Genomic DNA, 21,383 nt, shown 5'->3' with positions numbered 1-21,383 from the left:
TGCATGGAAATTGCCTGAGAAGGAATCTAATAACGATGACATTCTTAACAATGCCATTCTGACATGTTTTCTAGAAGATATTTTGATTGCTTCCATTGTCTTGGTTGAGAGAACTATTGTGTTGTACTGTGATTTTAAGAGAGTTATTATTAAAAACCATTTGGCTGGCTTTTCTCTACTTGCAGAGCTTCTACAGTTTATCATTTTCTCACCATTGCATTTAGTCCTGGTTTGCCCCTGGATGAAGTTACATTGATTTTTTAATGGATAAATCCCTTGGTAATGTCTGATAAAATCAGTGACTGAACAACAACAGTGTTCAACTTTGATCTAGGAATGTGCTTACACAGCAGTATAATTGTCATTTTTTGAGGTATTTTCCTCATATGTTTTTTTTTCCCATTTCAGGAAGCTGGAATGTGGTCCATGCTGATGGTGGGTCTGAAAGGAACTGCTCTACAATCCCACCGGTGTGATGATCTACCCCTGATTTAGTGCTGTTACACCATGTGTCCTTGTGTACCATGTCACTTCTGGGGACTCAAAGTAAATACACTGAACACAAATATACACGCAACCTTCAACAATTTCAAAGATTTTACTGAGTTAAAGTTAATATCAGGAAATCAGTCAATTGAAATAAATTCATTAGGCCCTAATCTATGGATTTCATATGACTGGGAATACAGATATGCATATGTTGGTCACAGATACAGTACCTTAAAAAAAAAAGTAGGGGGGTGACCACCATTTGCCTCATACAGCGCAACACATCTCCTTTGCATAGAGTTGATCAGGCTGTTGAATGTGGCCTGTGGATTGTTGTCCCACTCCTCTTCAATAGCTGCGCGAAGTTGCTGGATATTGGCGGGACCTGGAACACGCTGTCGTACACGTCAATCCAGAGCATCCCAAACATGCTCAATGGGTGACATGTCTGGTGAGTATGCAGGCCATGGAAGAACTGGGAAATGTTCAGCTTCCAGGAATTGTGTACAGATCCTTGCGACATGGGGCCGTACATTATCATGCTGAAACATGAGGTGATGGTGGCGGATGAATGGCACAACAATGGTCCTTTGCAGTCAGGTGAAGACCCTGGTGAGGACGACGAGCACGCTGATGAGCTTCCCTGAGACGGTTTCTGACAGTTTGTGCAGAAATTCTTCAGTTGTGGCTCAGACGATCCCCCAGGTGAAGCCGGATGTGGAGGTCCTGGGCTGGCGTGGTTACACGTGGTCTGTTGTTGTGAGACCAGATGGACGTACTGCCAAATTCTCTAAAACGACGTTGGAGGCGGCTTATGGTCGAGTAATGAACATTTAATTATCTGGCAACAGCTCTGGTGGACATTCCTACAGTCAGCATGCCAATTGCAATCTCCCTCAAAACTTGAGGCATCTGTGGCTTTGTGTTGTGTGACAAAACTGCACATTTTAGAGTGGACTTTTATTGTCCTCAGCACAAGGTGCACCTGTGTAATGATCATGCTGTTTAATCAGCTTCTTGATATGCCACACCTGTCAGGTGGATTTATTATCTTGGCAAAGGAGAAAAGCTCACTAACAGGGATGTAAACAAATTTGAGCACAACGTTTGAGAGAAATAAGCTTTTTGTGCGTGTGGAGAATTTCGGGGCTCTTTTATTTCAGCTCATGGGACCAACACTTTACATGTTGTGTTTATATTTTTGTTCAGTGTATACATTATAGTGAATGACTGTCAGGTCAGTCAATATGTAATCAGGTCAGACGTACTGTATATAACCCTACTTTTACAACGCTAAGGTTCACTCATTGGCATAATTAGCCTTGGCCTGTATTTATAAAGAGACTCAGAGTAGGAGTTCTGATTCAGAATCAGATCCTCCCTGTCAATATAATTTGATTAATTATGATATAAAAGGCTAAACTGATCCTGGATCAGCACTCCTATTCTGAAACACTTTATGAATACGGCCCAGGAATCTACACTAATTATTGCTCTGATGCACTGTTATTTTACTTCATTCATTCAGTCAGGACAAATAGAGGAACTTTAGAATCCAGGAAACTCTCTATTTAGGTCCAATCTAGTTTTGAGGAATCCCACATCGTGACTTTGATGTTAATCATGCCTTCATGTCAGTAGGCGATTCACACATTGATTTTCAGGTTGGATTTCAGCCCTCTGACTCTCTCTATTGTTTCTTCCAGTACATGCCCCCCACTGTGATCAATACTACCCTACGGCTGCAGGCCCTGAGGGAGGCTATGAGTTCCCTTAATATCTCTGCCTACATAATCCATGGGACAGATTTGTGTTTGTGTGTGTATGTGTCTGTTTTTGTGTGCGCGCGTGTGTGTTTGCGCATGTGTGTGCGCGTGGTGACCGTGTGTGTGTGTGTGTGTGGTGCTGACAGTGTGTATCTCCTACAGAGTGAGTACATTGCCCCATGTGATGCACGGGTGGCCTTTATGACAGGCTTCACAGGCTCTGCAGGTGGGTCTCTCGCTTTCCTCTGTTCTCCTTTCTCCCCTCCTCCCTTACTTCCCCTCCCCTCCGTCCTAAAATACCATACTCCCTTCCTCTCCTCCTGTGGCTCAGTTTTAGTCCTACCCATTCATCTCACCTCTCTACTTCTCAGTTCCACATCATCTCTCATCTCTCTTCTCCCCTACCTCCCCCTCCTCCTCCTCCTCCTCCTCCTCCTCCTCCTCCTCCTCCTCCTCTTCCTCTTCCTCTTCCTCTTCCTCCTCCTCCTCCTCTTCCTTACCTCCTCCTCCTCCTCCTCCTCACCTCCCCCCTACCTCCTCTTCATCCTCCTCCTCCTCCTCTCCCCTACCTCCTATCCCCTACCTCCTCTTCCTCCTCCTCTTCCCTACCTCCTCTTCCTCCTCCTCCTCTCCCCTACCTTACCCTCCTCCTCCTCTTCCTCCTCCTCTCCCCTACCTCCTCCTCCTCTCATCTATTCCTCCTCTCCTCTCCTCACCACCCCACCTCCCCCTGTCCTCCTCTCCTTCACTCCCTCTTCCACTCCTCCATCCTCACTGCTTCTCCATCTCGTTGATAAGTGACAGATGAGATGTGAATCAGGGAGCTTCCATAGACAGATTGATGGGGAGATCTATTCCTGGACTAATGACTGACATGAACGGATGATCAAAGCCATTTCTGTACTGGAGCTCAGGCAGAATAATGGATCATTCTGAGTACTGTTAGAATCTCTCCACTGAGAATAAGAGGCTATTTTATTTTATATTTGAATGTGCCAGATGTTCAGATTAGTCTGTGTCTGGCAGTTTACGATAAACGCAGAGGTTAACACCAGTGTTACAAAGAGTAAAACAACTATTATGATTCTGTTATGAAAATGCTTTGAATGAGTTGGTACATTTTGTGATCATTGGAACTGTTGTACGTCCCTCTGTTATGTACCTGTCCTATAAGTAGCCTATGCATTAAAAATTACACTTAACTCTGCCTCAACCAGTAATGTAATGTAACCCTCCCTAGCAGGTGCCCCAGAACAACAGTCCTCTGGACAGACAGTCACTACTGGGTCAAGGCTGAATGTTAAATGGGCTGCAACTGTGAGCTGGAGAGAGATGGTGAGAAGAGATGAGACTGGATTGTTTTGACTAGAATAGAACTGCAGACTGTGTTGACTAGAATAGAACTGCAGACTGTGTTGACTAGACTAGAACTGCAGACTGTGTTGACTAGACTAGAACTGCAGACTGTGTTGACTAGACTAGAACCGCAGACTGTGTTGACTAGACTAGAACTGCAGACTGTGTTGACTAGAATAGAACTGTAGACTGTGTTGACTAGACTAGAACCTCAGACTGTGTTGACTAGAATAGAACTGCAGACTGTGTTGACTAGACTAGAACTGCAGACTGTGTTGACTAGACTAGAACTGCAGACTGTGTTGACTAGACTAGAACTGCAGACTGTGTTGACTAGACTAGAACCGCAGACTGTGTTGACTAGACTAGAACTGCAGACTGTGTTGACTAGACTAGAACTGCAGACTGTGTTGACTAGACTAGAACCTCAGACTGTGTTGACTAGACTAGAACCGCAGACTGTGTTGTCCTCCTGTCTGCCTCCTCCTCTCATTTCAAATCCCTATCTCTATCTGAATGAAAATATGATAGGAAAGAGGAATTCCACTGAAAAAACACATACATAAAAAAAGCTCACAGTGATAGGCATGCAAGTCATCAGTCAAATGTATTTAATGAAGCCCTTTTTACATCAAATGTTGTCACAAAGTGCTTCACAGCCTAAAACCCCAAAGAGCAAGCAATGTTAATCAGTGAAGCTATTTTAAATTTGTAAAAGTTGTAAATCTGCATAAAACTTGGATAGATTTCACGCTAATCTCTTCATTAATTAAACGATCATACTTGATGTTCTGAAATCATTAAGAAATGTGGGGAATAAATGACTAATCAGTGCTATTGTTGCTTCTGCTCCACAGCATCCATCAGCAGTACAACTGACTGGCTGATTCGAGAGGTTGCGGTCACTGACGACATCGGCTTTGACACCTTCCTCTTTGTCCCTAAGACAGCCCATAAAGATCCATGTCACACTTGACAGACTATGGTTCTTTGATTGAGCATCAGTAAAGACATCAACCCAAACAGTATGGAAAATATGAATAGGGCATTTTAAGACCAACAAGACCAGTTGCTATACTGTAGTGACTATTTACTTAATATTGGTGGGTAGCATGCCTGGTGTATTATCAATTGTATTATTATGATAGAGCTAAGATAGAGCTAACCTTAAAGGATACGTTTTATTTTTTTACAACCAAATCTCTATTTTTGAAGTAAATGGCATGTTATGGAAGGGTCCAGTCACCTTTTTTTGTGATTTCACATGTTTTTGAGAAACTTACCCCAAACAGCAAATCACTTCCTCATCCTCGTTGTGTAGTATGGGGGCACCTAAAAAACATGAACAAAGGCTCCAAAAACACCCAAATACATCCTTTTAGTAACGGCAAAGCTCTCAGTATAGATATAAAGGTCTTTAGATGTTGTATACATGAAATTGTGTAATTCCAAACTTTATCCGCAACGTTATATTCCATTTTGTTGCGACTGAGGTATAGTGAGGGAAAAAAGTATTTGATCCCCTGCTGATTTTGTACGTTTGCCCACTGACAAAGACATGATCAGTCTATAATTTTAATGGTAGGTTTATTTGAACAGTGAGAGACAGAATAACAACAACAAAATCCAGAAAAACGCATGTCAAAAATTTTATAAATTGATTTGCATTTTAATGAGGGAAATAAGTATTTGACCCCTCTGCAACACATGACTTAGTACTTGGTGGCAAAACCCTTGTTGGCAATCACAGAGGTCAGACATTTCTTGTAGTTGGCCACCAGGTTTGCACACATCTCAGGAGGGATTTTGTCCCACTCCTCTTTGCAGATCTTGTCCAAGTCATTAAGGTTTCGAGGCTGACGTTTGGCAACTCAAACCTTCAGCTCCCTCCACAGATTTTCTATGGGATTAAGGTCTGGAGACTGGCTAGGCCACTCCAGGACCTTAATGTGCTTCTTCTTGAGCCACTCCTTTGTTGCCTTGGACGTGTGTTTTGGGTCATTGTCATGCTGGAATACCCATCCACGACCCATTTTCAATGCCCTGGCTGAGGGAAGGAGGTTCTCACCCAAGATTTGACAGTACATGGCCCCGTCCATCGTCCCTTTGATGCGGTGAAGATGTCCTGTCCCCTTAGCAGAAAAACACCCCCAAAGCATAATGTTTCCACCTCCATGTTTGACGTGGGGATGGTGTTCTTGGGGTCATAGGCAGCATTCCTCCTCCTCCAAACGCGGCGAGTTGAGTTGATGGCAAAGAGCTCGATTTTGGTCTCATCTGACCACAACACTTTCACCCAGTTCTCCTCTGAATCATTCAGATGTTCATTGGCAAACTTCAGACGGCCCTGTATATGTGCTTTCTTGAGCAGGGGGACCTTGCGGGCGCTGCAGGATTTCAGTCCTTCACGGCGTAGTGTGTTACCAATTGTTTTCTTGGTGACTATGGTCCCAGCTGCCTTGAGATCCTTGACAAGATCCTCCCGTGTAGTTCTGGGCTGATTCCTCACCGTTCTCATGATCATTGCAACTCCACGAGGTGAGATCTTGCATGGAGCCCCAGGCCGAGGGAGATTGACAGTTATTTTGTGTTTCTTCCATTTGCGAATAATCGCACCAACTGTTGTCACCTTCTCACCAAGCTGCTTGGCGATGGTCTTGTAGCCCATTCCAGCCTTGTGTAGGTCTACAATCTTGTCCCTGACATCCTTGCAGAGCTCTTTGGTCTTGGCCATGGTGAAGGGTTTGGAATCTGATTGATTGATTGCTTCTGTGGACAGGTGTCTTTTATACAGGTAACAAACTGAGATTAGGAGCACTCCCTTTAAGAGTGTGCTCCTAATCTCAGCTCGTTACCTTTATAAAAGACACCTGGGAGCCAGAAATCTTTCTGATTGAGAGGGGGTCAAATACTTATTTCCCTCATTAAAATGCAAATCAATTTATAACATTTTTGACATGCGTGTTTCTGGATTTTTTTGTTGTTATTCTGTCTCTCACTGTTAAAATAAACCTAACATTAAAATTATAGACTGATCATTTCTTTGTTAGTGGGCAAACGTACAAAATCAGCAGGGGATCAAATACTTTTTTCCCTCACTGTATACCTGAACTCCATGTGTTACCTGGCCCACTGTGTGAAGTTGTTAGAATATGACAGTGCTGAAGAACTACATGACCAGACTGGGTGTGGATCGGAACAGAGTACACCAACTATGCACTGTACAAGCTCATCACTCCAGAGGTGAGGACAGGGGTTGGATAAAACCTAGAATTACACCCTCAGCGACTGGGAATGGTGCATTTAATATGTGGTCTATTTATTTGTCACGCCTCCCTACACTTGTAGAATAAATGTGTTGTTGTTTTGCAGTTTGTGTACATGAGTACGAATGGAGAATATTAAAACCATATCTCTCTGGCTCTCTGTTTTAGGAGAAGTTACTGACCAGTGCCTACTCTCCGGTACTGACCACTAAAGCAGTGAAGGAAGAGACAGAGCAGCGCATCCCGAGGAACGCTCATGTATGTAAAACACACACACACCCTCCCTGGGTCCTGTCTGTTCCACCCTGGGTCCTGTCTGTTCCAACCTGGGTCCTGTCTGTTCCACCCTGGGTCCTGTCTGTTCCACCCTGGGTCCTGTCTGTTCCACCCTGGGTCCTGTCTGTTCCACCCTGTGTCCTGTCTGTTCCACTCTGGGTCCTGTCTGTTCCACCCTGGGTCCTGTCTGTTCCACCCTGTGTCCTGTCTGTTCCACCCTGTGTCCTGTCTGTTCCACCCTGGGTCCTGTCTGTTCCACCCTGTGTCCTGTCTGTTCCACTCTGGGTCCTGTCTGTTCCACCCTGTGTCCTGTCTGTTCCACTCTGGGTCCTGTCTGTTCCACCCTGGGTCCTGTCTGTTCCATCCTGGGTCCTGTCTGTTCCATACAGCTGGAAACCCAAGGCTCCCTATCCCCTCTTTCCTATGAGTTGTACTCCCATTAAGCCATAAATCTCACAACAGAGATGCCAGTGGCTACAACAGCTCTGTCTGAAAGCATTCAGATCCTATGTGTTATCAGTTCATCTGGACAAGCCATACTTTTCCATATTGAGATTGTTATATTGGAGGCAGTTTGCATTAGTGCTTTCAATACCCTTTACAGGATATCTTGTCTAAGATATCCAGATGTTCTGTTTTCCATTCATTACCATTAAAGTCTGTTTTTATGATTGGCACCAATAGAGCCATGACATTTATGGTTCATATTAGGGTGTGTTATTATAAATTCCTCCATTCCTGTCGTCATGACGTCAGCTAATGGGGATCCAAATAAAGATATCGATCTGAGCTCGGCAGTAAGATATGACAGACTGTTGTCATGGCATTCACATCTAGTAACCTCAACCACTACACACCCTAACCTCAACCATTACACACCCTAACCTCAACCATTACACACCCTAACCTCAACCACTACACACACTAATCTCAACCATTACACACCCTAACCTCAATCATTACACACCCTAACCTCAACCATTACACTTCCTAACCTCAACCTTTACACACCCTAACCTTAACCATTACAAATGCTAACCTCAACCACTATACACCCTAACCTCAACCACTACACACACTAATCTCAACCATTACACTTCCTAACCTCAACCATTACAAACCCTAACATCAACCTTTACACACCCTAACCTTAACCATTACAAATGCTAACCTCAACCATTACAAATCCTAATAGCAACCACTGTGGGGAAATAAACATAAACTGATCTGACATCAGGGGCTGTATGTATCAAGTATCTCAGAATAGGACTTCTGATTTAGGATCAGTTGTGCCTTTTAGATCACAATGAATAAGATTACATGGACCTGATCCTCAGAGCTCTAGCTACATACAGTATGAGGACGCCGAGGTCCATTTAAAAAAACAATCTAACTGTTGAGATTTAGAGTGATAGAATACACAAGGTGCAATTTCGAAACTTGGTTGCAGCAGTTTTCCCCTTGTTATATGTCACTCACTGAGTCACTCAATTTGCCCATGTCATTTAAACAAATGTAGATTGGTAAATTAGTCTAGTTAGTCTAGCCAGCTACCTAAACTTGTAGTAATCATGGCCGAATTACCGACCGTGCACACAGGCCACGTGCCCAGGGGCCCTGACTCCAGGGGGCCCCCACTGATTTTGTTAGGCACTCTCACTCAGATATAATATTAACCTGATATACTGTAAGTCACGGCAAAATGTTGCAGGAAAAATTAGCTTTAAAACTACAAAAATAACTCCATGGCAACATGTGTAGAATTGCAGGAAAGTTGCTGTAAAACTGCAACATGTTCTCTACACTCCATGGCAAAATGTGTATAATGGCATGAAATTAGTTATACAATTTCAAAATCTTCTCTCCGCCCCATGGCAAAATGTGTAGAATTGCAGCAAACTTGCTTTAAAACTACAACATTTTCTCTATGTGTATAATTGCATGAAATTAACTGTAATACTATATTTTAAAAAATGTCCGCTGTCAAGAGGGGGGTCCACTAAAATGTTTTACTCACACTGTGAGGCGGGCGGGCGGGGGGGGATCGATGTGCTGTGAGTTGGAAAAGACAGGGGCCAAAATATTTCTCTCTGTTACAGTATTCAGAGGACTGACAATTGAATGCAGTGGAGGCTGCTGAAGGGAGAACAGCTCATAATAATGGCTGGAACGGAGCAAATGGAATGGCATCAAACACATGGAAACCATGTGTTTGATGTATTTGACACCATTCCGCTTATTCCGCTCCAGCCACTACCATGAGCCCGTCCTCCCCAATTAAGGTGCCACCAACCTCTTGTGATTGAATGTGATAGATACCAGACATGGATACTATAGTATTATAATATCTGAAACTTGTTCACTGAGGAGAACTCTGATGCTAGCTGCAGTTGAAGTCGGAACTTTACATACACTTAGGTTGGAGTCATTAAAACTCGTTTTTCAACCACTCCACAAATGTCTTGTTAACAAACTATAGTTTTGGCAAGTTGGTTAGGACATCTACTTGTGCATGACACAAGTCATTTTTCCAACAATTGTTTACAGACAGATTATTTCACTTATAATTCACTGTATCACAATTCCAGTGGGTCAGAAGTTTACATACACTAAGTTCACTGTGCCTTTATACAGCTTGGAAAATTCCAGAAAATGATGTCATGGCTTTCGAAGCTTCTGATAGGCTAATTGACATCATTTGAGTCAATTGGAGGTGTACCTGTGGATGTATTTCAAGGCCTACCTTCAAACTCAGTGCCTCTTTGCTTGACATCATGGGAAAATCTAAAGAAATCAGCCAAGACCTCAGAAAAATTAATTGTAGACCTCCACAAGTCTGGTTCATCCTTTGGAGCAATTTCCAAACGCCTGAAGGTACCACGTTCATCTGTACAAACAATAGTACGCAAGTATAAACACCATGGGACCATGCAGCCGTCATACCGCTCAGGAAGGAGACGCGTTCTGTCTCCTAGAGATGAACGTACTTTGGTGCGAAAAGTTCAAATCAATCCCAGAACAACCTTGTGAAGATGCTGGAGGAAACAGGTACAAAATTATCTATATCCACAGTAAAACAAGTCCTATATCGACATAACCTGAAAGCCACTGCTCCAAAACCGCCATAAAAAAGCCAGACTACGGTTTTCAACTGCACATGGGGACAAAGATCGTCCTTTTTGGAGAAATGTCCTCTGGTCTGATGAATCAAAGATATAACTATTTGCCCATAATGAACATCGTTATGTTTGGAGGAAAAAGGGGGATTTGCAAGCCGAAGAACACCATCCCAACTGTGAAGCATGGGGGTGGCAGCATCATGCTGTGGGGGTGCTTTGCTGCTGGAGGGACTGGTGCACTTCACAAAATAGATGGCATCATGAGGAAGGAAAATGATGTGGATATATTAAAGCAACATCTCAAGACATCAGTCAGGAAGTTAAAGCTTGGTCGCAAATGGGTCTTCCAAATGGACAATTACCCCAAGCACACTTCCAAAGTTGTGGCAAAATGGCTTAAGGACAACAAAGTCAAGGTATTGGAGTGGCCATCACAAAGCCCTGACCTCAATCCTATAGAACATTTGTGGGCAGAACTGAAAAAGCGTGTGCAAGCAAGGAGGCCTACAATCCTGACTCAGTTACACCAGCACTGTCAAGAGGAATGGGCCAAAATTCACCCAACTTATTGTGGGAAGCTTGTGGAAGGCTACCCGAAACATTTGACCCAAGTTAAACAATTTAAAGGCAATGCTACCAAATGCTAATTGAGTGTATGTAAACTTCTGACCCACTGGGAATGTGATGAAAGAAATAAAAGCTGAAATAAATAATTCTCTCTACTATTATTCTGTCATTTCACATTCTTAAAATAAAGTGGTGATCCTAACTGACTTAAGACAAGGAATTTTTACTAGGATTAAATGTCAGGAAATGTGAAAAACTGAGTTTAAATGTATTTGGCTAAGGTGTATGTAAACTTCCGACTTGAAGGGAGCCCGGGTCTTCACCAGCGTCTTCGTGTATTTGGATGATATCCTCATATTTTTGAAGGACATGAGTGAACACCAGCAGCACGTTCGGCAAGTCCTCTGTCACCAGCTCTACGTCAAGGTGGAGAAGTGTGTGTTCCACACTGAGACAGTCTCCTTCCGGGGGTTCATCGTCACCCAAAAGGACCTACGGATGGACCCAGCCAAGGTCAGCGCGGTACTGGATTGGCCCCAGCCCTCATCCCTCAAGCAACTACAACGGTTTTTAGGGTTCGCTAATTTTTATAGGTGATTCATTCGCAATTTTAGCTCCCTAGCCGCTCCCCTGACAGCCCTCACCCAGACGAGCGTACGCTCCTTCGCCTGGACCCCGGAAGCGGGGAACGCATTTGATGCGCTGAAGCGATGCTTTACGTCGGCCCCGGTTCTTGGGCATCTTGATCCATCCCTGCCGTTCATTGTGGAGGTGGATGCTTCAGACGTTGCGGTGGGAGCAAACCTGTCCCAGTGGTTCCTCACGGACGGTAAGACTCACCCCCATCCATTTGTCATATGGAATGACCACAAGAACTTAGCCTACATTCAGGATCCCAGAGGCTCAACTCGCGCCAGGCCAGGTGGGCGTTGTTCTTCACCAGGTTCCGGTTCACCATCTCATACAGTCCGGGGTCGAAGAACACCAAGCCTGACGCGCTCTCCCAGCAGTTCGACCCCGTGGACCTGGTGGAGAGGGATGACCCCATTGTCCCCAAAGCCCTGCTTGCTGCCCAAGTTTCGTGGGGAATCGATACGCTGGTCAGAGCAGAGCTACGGCGGCAGCCCGATCCGGGTGGAGGTCCATCGGGGAGGATGTACGTACCCAAGGTGGCGCGCTCGCGACTGCTTCAGTGGGCGCACGCGTCCGACCTCACCAGCCATCCGGGGGGCACCAGGACGTTGGAGTTCCTGCACAGGAGGTTCTGGTGACCATCTTCTGAGGGGGATATGCGCGCCTTCGTGGCTGCTTGCCCGGTCCATGGCTTTCCCCAAGATGTGGTGTCGGATCGGGGACCTCAGTTCGCCTCCAGGTTCTGGAAGGCGCTCGCCACCTGCCTCGGCGCCTCCGTCTATTTGTCTTCCGGCTTCCATCCCCAGTTGAACGTGCAGACGGAGCGCGTCAACCAGGATCTGGAGGGGGTGCTGAGGTGCTACACCCACAACACCCTTCTCTGCTCGTCCACCGGCCTGTCCCCCTTCTAGTGCCAATACGGGTACCAAACCCCCCTATTCCCTGAGCAAGAGGAGGAGGCGGCGGTCCCGTCGGTCCAGGCCCACATCAATCGCTGTCGCTGCACCTGGAGGCAGGTACGGGCGGCGCTTAAGCGGGCCTCGGTAAGGTCTCAACTTCAGGCCAACCGCAGGCGTCGCCCGGCCCCGGCCTTTCGCCCAGGACAGAGGGTGTGGCTCTCCACGCGGGATCTTCCCTTTCGCGTGGAGTCCAGGAAGCTGTACCCCCGGTTTGTCGGGCCATTCAGAGTGGTCCGGCGAGTCAACCCAGTGGCCTACCGCCTGCAACTTCCCCCCACCATGCGGGTGCATTCCACGTTCCATGTGTCCCTCCTCAAGCCCGTCGCTACCTGTCCCCTGGCTTCCCTTCCTCATCCTGTTCCCCCGCTGCGCCTTGTCGGAGGGCAGCCGGCTTTTACTGTGGACTGGATCCTAGACTGCTGGCGGGTGGGGAGGGGTCTCCAATTTCTGGTGGACTGGGAGGGTTCGGGGCCGGAGGCGCGGCCCTGGGTGCCCAGGAGGGATATTCTGGACCCAGGGCTGATAACAACATTCCGTCGCCTCCACCCAGAGGCGGCGAGGTGAACGGCTGTGGCCGTTCGTCGGGGTGGGGAGGGGCACTGTTACAGGAGGGATTCGCAGTTCCGGAGCGACCCACTAGGTGTCATCCTCAGACAACCTTAGGCACCTCCTCACTCACAGTCGGGACTAATCATCTTCCTATTGGTGTCACCTGTGTCTATCTGATTCACCTGTATATTTATGCCCTCACTTCCCTGTGTTCCCTTGCTCATTTTTCTCTGCTAGCTTCACTATGCCAAGCAGTACTAATCAGTGTCTGATCGTGGGACGTATGGACAGGTTTGCGTGTATATTTAACTATCTTTATGGAGTCAGATAAACATTATTATAGGCTAATTCAGGGGTGTCAAACTCATTTTAGCTCAGGGGCCACATGGAGGAAAATCTATTCCCAAGTGGGCCGGACCGGAAAAATCATGGTATATATAACTTAAAAACAACAACTTCAGATTGTTTTCTTTGTTTTAATACGATCAACATACAACATAAAGCTGGAGCCTGAGGACAGTGTGTCCAAAATAGTACAAGCACAACATCACTATTAATCATAAAACACGTCAAGTTTATTTGAAAATTCTAAAGAAAAAGAATACACAAACACACAATGCCTCAGTGATTAACAGAACTGTTTCACAGATCACAGAACTATATCAGGGTGTCATTTCTCAGGCAGAAATGTAGATAAAAATAATGAAATCCTGTTCCCCAAACAAGTGCAAGAACCACAGAGTCAAGAATAGGTTAAATATACAAATAAAATAAAATCAATTAAAAACAATAGCACATCAACATAAAAACATATAAACATAAAGCTGGAGCCTGAGGACAGTGTCCAAAAGCACAACATCACTATTAATCATAAAACACCTCAAGTTATTTGAATGTTCTGAGGACAAAGAACACACAAACACACAATGCCTCAGTGATTAACAGAACTGTTTCACAGATCACAGAACTATATCAGGGTGTCATTTCTCAGGCAGAAATGTAGATAAAAATTATGAAATCCTGTTCCCCAAACAAGTGCAAGAACCACAGAGTCAAGAATAGGTTAAATATACAAATAAAATAAAATCAATTAAAAACAATAGCACATCAACATAAAAACATATAAACATAAATCTGAAAGCGTTGCTCAAACTCCTGTAACAGTCCCGTTATTTTATCTTTGAACCGCTTCATGTCTGCCACATGTTGGGTCGCGCACACATTTTTCAGACAGGGGAAGTGAGCTGCATCACCACCGGCAAGTTGCATCTCCCACAATGACAGCTTCAACTTGAAAGAACGTATGCTGTCATAATACTGCGTGACAACTTTGTTGCGCCCTTGCAGCTGTTTGTTCAAGTTATTCAGGTGCTCTGTAACATCCACCATAAATGCAAGGTCCGGCATCCATTCTGCGGAATGAAATTCTAACACTGGTTTGCCCTTTTCTTCCATGAACTGTTCAATTTCTTCTCGTAAATCAAAGAAACGCCTCAGCACAGCACCTCGGCTTAACCATCTTACCTCAGTGTGGTATGGCAGGCCATAGATGTGGTCTTTCTCTCTGAGAAGGCTGTCAAACTGACGGTGATTCAGGCTTCTGGATCGGATGAAATTAACAGTTTGGATGACCACCTTCATGACGTTATCCATCTTTAATGACTTGCAACACAAAGCCTCCTGGTTCAAAATACAGTGAAAAGTCAAAAAATCACGTCCTCCATTTGCAGATTGCACTTTCTCTCTGAACTTTGTCACAACGCCTGCTTTTTTCCCGATCATTGAGGGCGCACCATCTGTAGCCAGGCTGACAGCGCGGGACCAGTCCACTCCGACCCTGTCCAGCGCGCCGACGAGTGCGGTAAAAATATCAGCTGCTGTCGTTGTATCTGTCATCGGCACCAACTCCACGAACTCCTCGGTGACGGTCAATGTGTCATCAACTCCGCGGATGAAAAAATGGCCAGTTGTGCAACATCTGTAATGTCCGTGCTTTCATCAATTGCAACCGAAAACGCAATAAATGACTTTACTTTTTGCTTCAACTGGCTGTCCAAATCCACTGAAAGATCGGAAATCCTGTCTGCAACTGTGTTTCTTGTCAGGCTGATATTTGCAAAGGCCTGCCGCTTTTCAGGGCATACAATCTCCGCTGCCTTCATCATGCATGTTTTTACAAATTCACCCTCACTAAATGGTTTTGAAGCCACTGCGATTTCATTAGCAATGAGGTAGCTAGCTTTCACTGCAGCGTCACTGATGTCTCGGCTGTGACTAAACACAGACTGCTGTTTCTTCAGACCCGCCAACAGTTCATTCACCTTCTCTCATCTCCGCTGTCCTTGAAAGTTGTCATATTTGTCGGCATGAAGACTCACATAGTGGCGACGAAGGTTATATTCTTTCAGCACTGCAACATGCTCTGAACACACCAAACATACAGCTTTCCCATTCAATTCCGTGATTAAATAGGATGACCATTTTTCTTGGAACACTCTGCACTCTGCGTCCACTTTTCTCTTTTTTGACAGAGACATATTGGGGCAATGAGGGTGCCAAAGCACATAATGTTAAAAGTAGAAGCCGTAATAAATATTGCGGGCAAAACAAAGTAGCTCATTGGCTGCACGTGCTTGACCTACTTGTTCTGCCCCGGTATAAACAGTTTGCTTGCTTAACACAATTGCTATTGCGCCATCCAGTGGACATAATTGGAACAGCAGTTTATTTTATTGAAAAATGGCAGCGCATTTTTATACTTAACAAAATATACATATATATTTTTTTTTCTTTTTTTTTTCGAAATCATCTCGCGGGCCGGATTAAACCCGTTTGCGGGCCTGATCCGGCCCGCGGGCCGTACGTTTGACACCCCTGGGCTAATTGCTTAGTCTTATTATGAGTCACATGATGTATATACATATAATATATTGTATATTCACATATCAAATATTTCTGCCCACTACACGCAGACCCGCGAGCAACTGGGCCCTTTACTAATAGTGTTTAATCCCGGTGCTAGGGTAATGTGAGTTCATGTGTAGTGGCTAATTGTATAGCTAATTGGCTATGTGTTTGTAGATCGACTGAGGCTGGGGTCATTTTTGCTGTTCTAAAAATAGCATTTTAGAGTTTTAAAATTGTATATTAACGCAGGAAAAGAACTTGAACCCCCCATAACCCCCCATGTCCGGACCTCACAAAGACTCAGACCCTGGCTATGGTCCTGCTGATCCTTTGAGATGCTTGATACATACGCCCCCAGGGTTCAGGGTTAAGGCCATCCTACTCATCAGTTGTAATCAGAGAATGCCTTGTGTGCTCTGATTGTCCTCTCGTGCTCTCCGTAGGTGAGAGATGCTGTGGCAGTCATACAGCTACTGATGTGGCTGGAAAAAGTTTTACCAGAGGGTAACGAGACAGAGATGACAGCAGCATATTATGTCAATGAGGGTCACAGGTGGGGAGAACACACACACACACTCACGCTAACACTATCTTTGACAATTGACAGCAAGCAGAAGCACAGCTTTGAAACCATATCTGCCAGTGGGCCCAATGCTGCTCTGGCCCACTACAGGTATCTATAACTTCCTTTTCCACCTTGTCTCCTAATGTTACTTAGTATCTGCCTCACAGTACCACTAACTCTATTGTTTTGTATTATAGGCCTTCTAATGCAACCAGCAGACAGCTGACTGTTGATGAGATGGTGGAATCTGATGGCCGGTATTTGTGAGTAGAGAAGAGCTGAGGATGTAGTTAAACCATGGACTTAGAAAGAACAGATTAGTCTTCAGTTATTATCCATATTGATTCAAATGTGATCCATGACTTGTGTTCTTGTGACCCATAGAAATGGGACCACTGACATCACACAAACTGTTGACTGGAGGACCCCCACTGACATGCAGAAGGTACAGCTATGTATTAGGGTGGCCCTACGGGGCTCAGCAGCTTAATATACAGTACATATACCTTTTTATGTAGCCTATAGTTATTTCATATGTCTATATTCATCATTTCAAACCAAGTCTCTAATCAACACCTGTGTATGTCTCTCATATCTCTCTGACCATATTCCCCTCCGGGACAGAAGGTGAATGCAATGCAGCTGCTCATTCACGTCACACTATCAGGGGTTACTACTGGTGGATATGTAAAAGTATTAGAGTGATATTCTATACAACCACAAGAGGGCATTATTTTTCTACTTGTCCCCCAGCAAGGTGATTTATTTTACACAAAGCACTTTGGGTCTGTCTGTTTTTTGAATACTTTCCTTCTTTGAGACATGTGAGGGAACATGTAGTTTCACAGTCACCTATCCAGTTGTGTTAAATCAGTGATTACTTCAAGAGAGGAAGGAAAAATACATGTTTTAAAGCAGGGATGGGCAACTGGCGGCCCTCGGATCAATTCACCCCAACTCAGTCGGGGTCTCAACTTACTGTTGTGAGTTAGAATAGTAGAATACACAAGGTGCATTTTCGAAATTTGGTTGTGCATCAGCAGTTTTTCTCTTGTTATGTCAGTCACTGACAGTCACTCAATTAGCCATGTCAGCTAACATTTTTTAGATTGCTAAGTAAGTTTAGAGGCCAGCTATCTAAACTTCTTATGGTTATGGTTGAATTACCATAATCAAACGTGTTCCTGTTTTGGTCAGAAAAGAGCCAACCAATGTCAATGTCATGTTCCTTATGGTTGTCAAAGCCTGATTCCTTATCTTTAATGAACATCTTGATGCCATAAGGTTTATTTAGATTTGTGAGCTGCCATTTTGACTTGGAAGAAAATGGAGACCTTTATTTCATGAGCAGATTGTATCTCTTCTAGAACCAGGATATTACAAGGAAAATGACTTTGGGATCCGTATTGAAGATGTTATTGTCATTGTACCAGCTCACACTAAGGTAGATCAACTATTGAACTACATCTTTTATATTGAACATGTGGAAACATCAGATAAGTGTGGCTAAATATTGATAACTTTTAACTATGATGGGTATGTCTTAAAGCTGTATGCTAGCTATAGATAATATGATGTCAATTGTCAGATGTCGAATGTAAAATGTCAGAAAACTACGTATTTCCAAATGTTTGATTTTTACATGTGAAATATCAGAAATTCACGTGTCTCACGTGTGAAATTGACTTCATGAGGCATGTGACTTTTCCGTAAGGGATGTCAAAAGGTTGCGTTCCAGGCCGACTAAATGCATTGCATCAACCAATGGTTGTGTGCCATGTCATCGACTGCGCAGTCCAACATCAGATTGCTATATGTTGTGGTTTGCTGATATGTTAAAACTTATCCAGCCGTTGTAAGATCTGGCATGTGTCTTATCTGCAATGTAGTCAGCTAGAAATGCAGTCAAGACTGACAATCACTGACTTTCTGCCCTGTGTTTTTGTCTCCTGCAGTATGGCCATAATTACCTGGCTTATGAGACTGTGTCATTAGTCCCGTATGACAGGAAGCTGATTGACACCTCTCTCATGAGCCCACAACCGGTATGAAACACATGGTGACACTTTCCTTGTACCCTCTGTCATGAGGCCTTCTTACTGTAATGACAGCAGATATCATAAAACATAATCAGCAATCATAAAGCATCCTCACCTGTCATCACAGCTAGTGTCAGCTTAATGAACATCTGAAATAACACTGACATGATGCCCATTATAGATTTACATATTTCATTTAATTTCCTTAATTTCCTTTATTACAGGTGTTATTTTTAATGTAGAATCCCAATTGTAAAATGTCATAATGGGGTCCATGGAGACTGGGTCAGTGGAATTACTGTGTGTGTAATTTGATAGAATCTCTGTGATGCACATTAGGTCATTATTAGGACTGTATTATAGTATGTAGCTCTAACAGTGGCGGTCAGTGCCGTTTAAGATGAGGGAGGACGATTTTTTTTAATCATGAGCATGGCCTTATTTCTATTACAGCATATTGGATGACTCTCATTCGTATTCCATTCACCCAGTTCAATGTAACATCGATAGGTTTAGGCTACTTCATGATACTCAAATTTTCCCTATACCCATCATGAGGTTGCTACAACCTAGCCTGTGAATGAAAGTTTACAACTTAGGTGCACAAAGGTCGAGAGACAAATTTGAGGTGACAGACAGTGACTCTTGCCTGCATCCAGCTGATATTGGGTGTAATCATTAGTCCAACAGTTGCAAACAAGAGTTTCTATTGGACAAATTCAGGTATGTTTATCCCTGTTTTGTTCAGTTTGCTTCCATTTAAGAAACGTTTTTCAACAGAATTGGCGGAATGAATATACCCCTGATCATGCGTAAACACTGTTCACTCTCATAACAGCCATGTTGTATTCCTTCTCTTCCCTTCGCTTGTGGACTTCAATGCACAACACATCAGCAGTATGTGACCAGGCAAAAAAACATTTCCAAGACAAACCGCTACACACAGCCTACATCGTTGTCACAATATCAGATAAAGTAACGTCATAGTCAGCATAGCTAATAGAACTAACACGTTAGTAAACCCGCTACAATCATACAGTAAAGTTAGTGTACAGTCAGTAAGCAGTGACACCGGCGGGCCCCGGTGACAATACATTTGTAATACCAAAAGCTTACCTTGACTTGGAAGAGTTCCAGTGTTGTGTTGGAAAGTAATAGCCAGCTAGCTAACATAGGATCCCTTTGTTTGAGCAGGGTGTTTCAGTAGGCTAAACTAGCTAGCTGCATTTGCTAGCTAAGTAAGTGAAACTGAAAGTGAAAAAAATGGACTCTCTCTCTATCTCTCTCTCTCTCGTTTCACCTTCATTTTGGAATAAATTAATTTGTTCACAACTGTTCAACTATTGTCTTTCTCTATCTTTGAGTCAACTACTCACCACATTTTATACACTGCAGTGCTAGCTGTAGCTTATGCTTTCAGTTCTAGATTAATTATCTGATCCTTTGATTGGGTGGACAACATGTCAGTTCATGCTGCAAGAGCTCTGATAGGCTGGAGGACGTCCTCCGGAAGTTTTCATAATTACTTTGTAAGTCTATGGAAGTGGGTGAGAACCATGAGCCTCCTAGGTTTTGTATTAAAGTCAATGTACTCAGAGGAGGACGGAAACTAGCTGTCCTCCGGCTACACCATTGTGCTACCCTACAGAGTGCTGTGGAAGCTACTGTAGACCTTTGCAAAATAGTGTGTTTTAATCAGTTATTTGGTGACATGTGATTATATTTAGTATAGTTTTATCTAAAAATGATAACTTTTTTAATGTTTTACAATTGTAATTTTTATGAAATTAACTGAGGAGGATGGTCCTCCCCTTCCTCCTCTGAGGAGCCTCCACTGAGCTCAAATGACTGAAGGTTCAAAAACATTGAAGGGTTCAATTCTCAGGGACATCTAGGTAGTAGCTATGAGAGCATGAGGTAAATGCACATTAGACATTCAGACTGACAGGTTGGGATGTGTTTTTCTGTTGTGGGGGTTTCCTCAGAAAATCCCCCTCATAGTTTACAGGCAGCTTTTAACACCTGCAAGTTTTCTTGAGAAACCACGTATGAACTTCATCAGCAGTGATATTACTTTCTATTAGTCTCAGAGAAAACAAAGCTAACGATTTCATTTTGTACATGTAATCTAATCTGTAATCTACTAATGTTTACTGCATGTTCAGCCGTGCTTCCCTTTGTATTGTATCTTGTATGTTGGTCATTTTAGATCAGTGCTCATATATTGTGGATGTAGCACACCTCTCACTAAAAGTGAATCTCACACTATTTCTGTACATATATATGACTACTGTAAAAACCATATGACTACTGTACAAACCATATGACCCATTGAAAAACTGATTCTGTGCAAGTGGTATGTGGTATGCATGTGGCATGTGACATGTGTGCGTGCCAGCTTACTGTGGTGTGTGGCACTGGGTTGCTGCTCACGTGTGTGTCCCCCACATTGTTCCCTCTCTCCCCTTCAGCTGCAGTGGTTGGACATGTACTACCTGACCATACGAAAGCTGATGGGGGCTGAGCTGGACTGGCAGGGCCTGGCAAAGGTTAAGGATGGATGCTGAAACATACAGAGCCAATCCAGAGCTCCACTGCCTCTGCTGACGTCTCCTTGCCTGTAGACAGTGTAAATGAATTTGTAGTTTATTTAAAGAGGAGGAGGCGGCGGTCTATTTTAAAGCTCATGAGTACCATTTGTTAACCAGGCTGTTGTCCACTACTTACTCTCTGTGTTGAATGCTTTGATTGCATATCAAACATACTTTGTCCCTGAAGAAAAAGTTGAGCCAAACAAACTCAATATAGCAAACGACAAGATGGCCATGATGACAAGTTGAATGTTGTAGTGTAATCTGTGCCTGTTAGCACTTTGTAAGGGACAGATAATGG

At 43.9% G+C, this 21,383-nt stretch overlaps 1 pseudogene across 1 annotated transcript; it reads left to right on the top strand.

Annotated features, from left to right (window-relative positions):
- The first annotated feature begins 1,071 nt into the window (after positions 1–1,071).
- Positions 1,072–21,380, top strand: LOC311107227 (xaa-Pro aminopeptidase 2-like; annotated as a pseudogene). Its single transcript has 12 exons — positions 1,072–1,101; positions 2,196–2,306; positions 2,418–2,481; positions 6,713–6,854; positions 7,046–7,135; positions 16,331–16,440; positions 16,837–16,897; positions 17,077–17,131; positions 17,820–17,896; positions 18,408–18,497; positions 20,963–21,120; positions 21,360–21,380. The product of its transcript is annotated as a xaa-Pro aminopeptidase 2-like (transcript).
- Positions 21,381–21,383: the final 3 nt, after the last annotated feature.

The sequence above is a fragment of the Coregonus lavaretus genome (assembly GCF_964263955.1).
Source record: "Coregonus lavaretus genome assembly, chromosome: 32".
NCBI classification, from domain to species: Eukaryota; Metazoa; Chordata; class Actinopteri; order Salmoniformes; family Salmonidae; genus Coregonus; species Coregonus lavaretus.
This window is presented reverse-complemented; position numbering and strand designations above follow the sequence as displayed.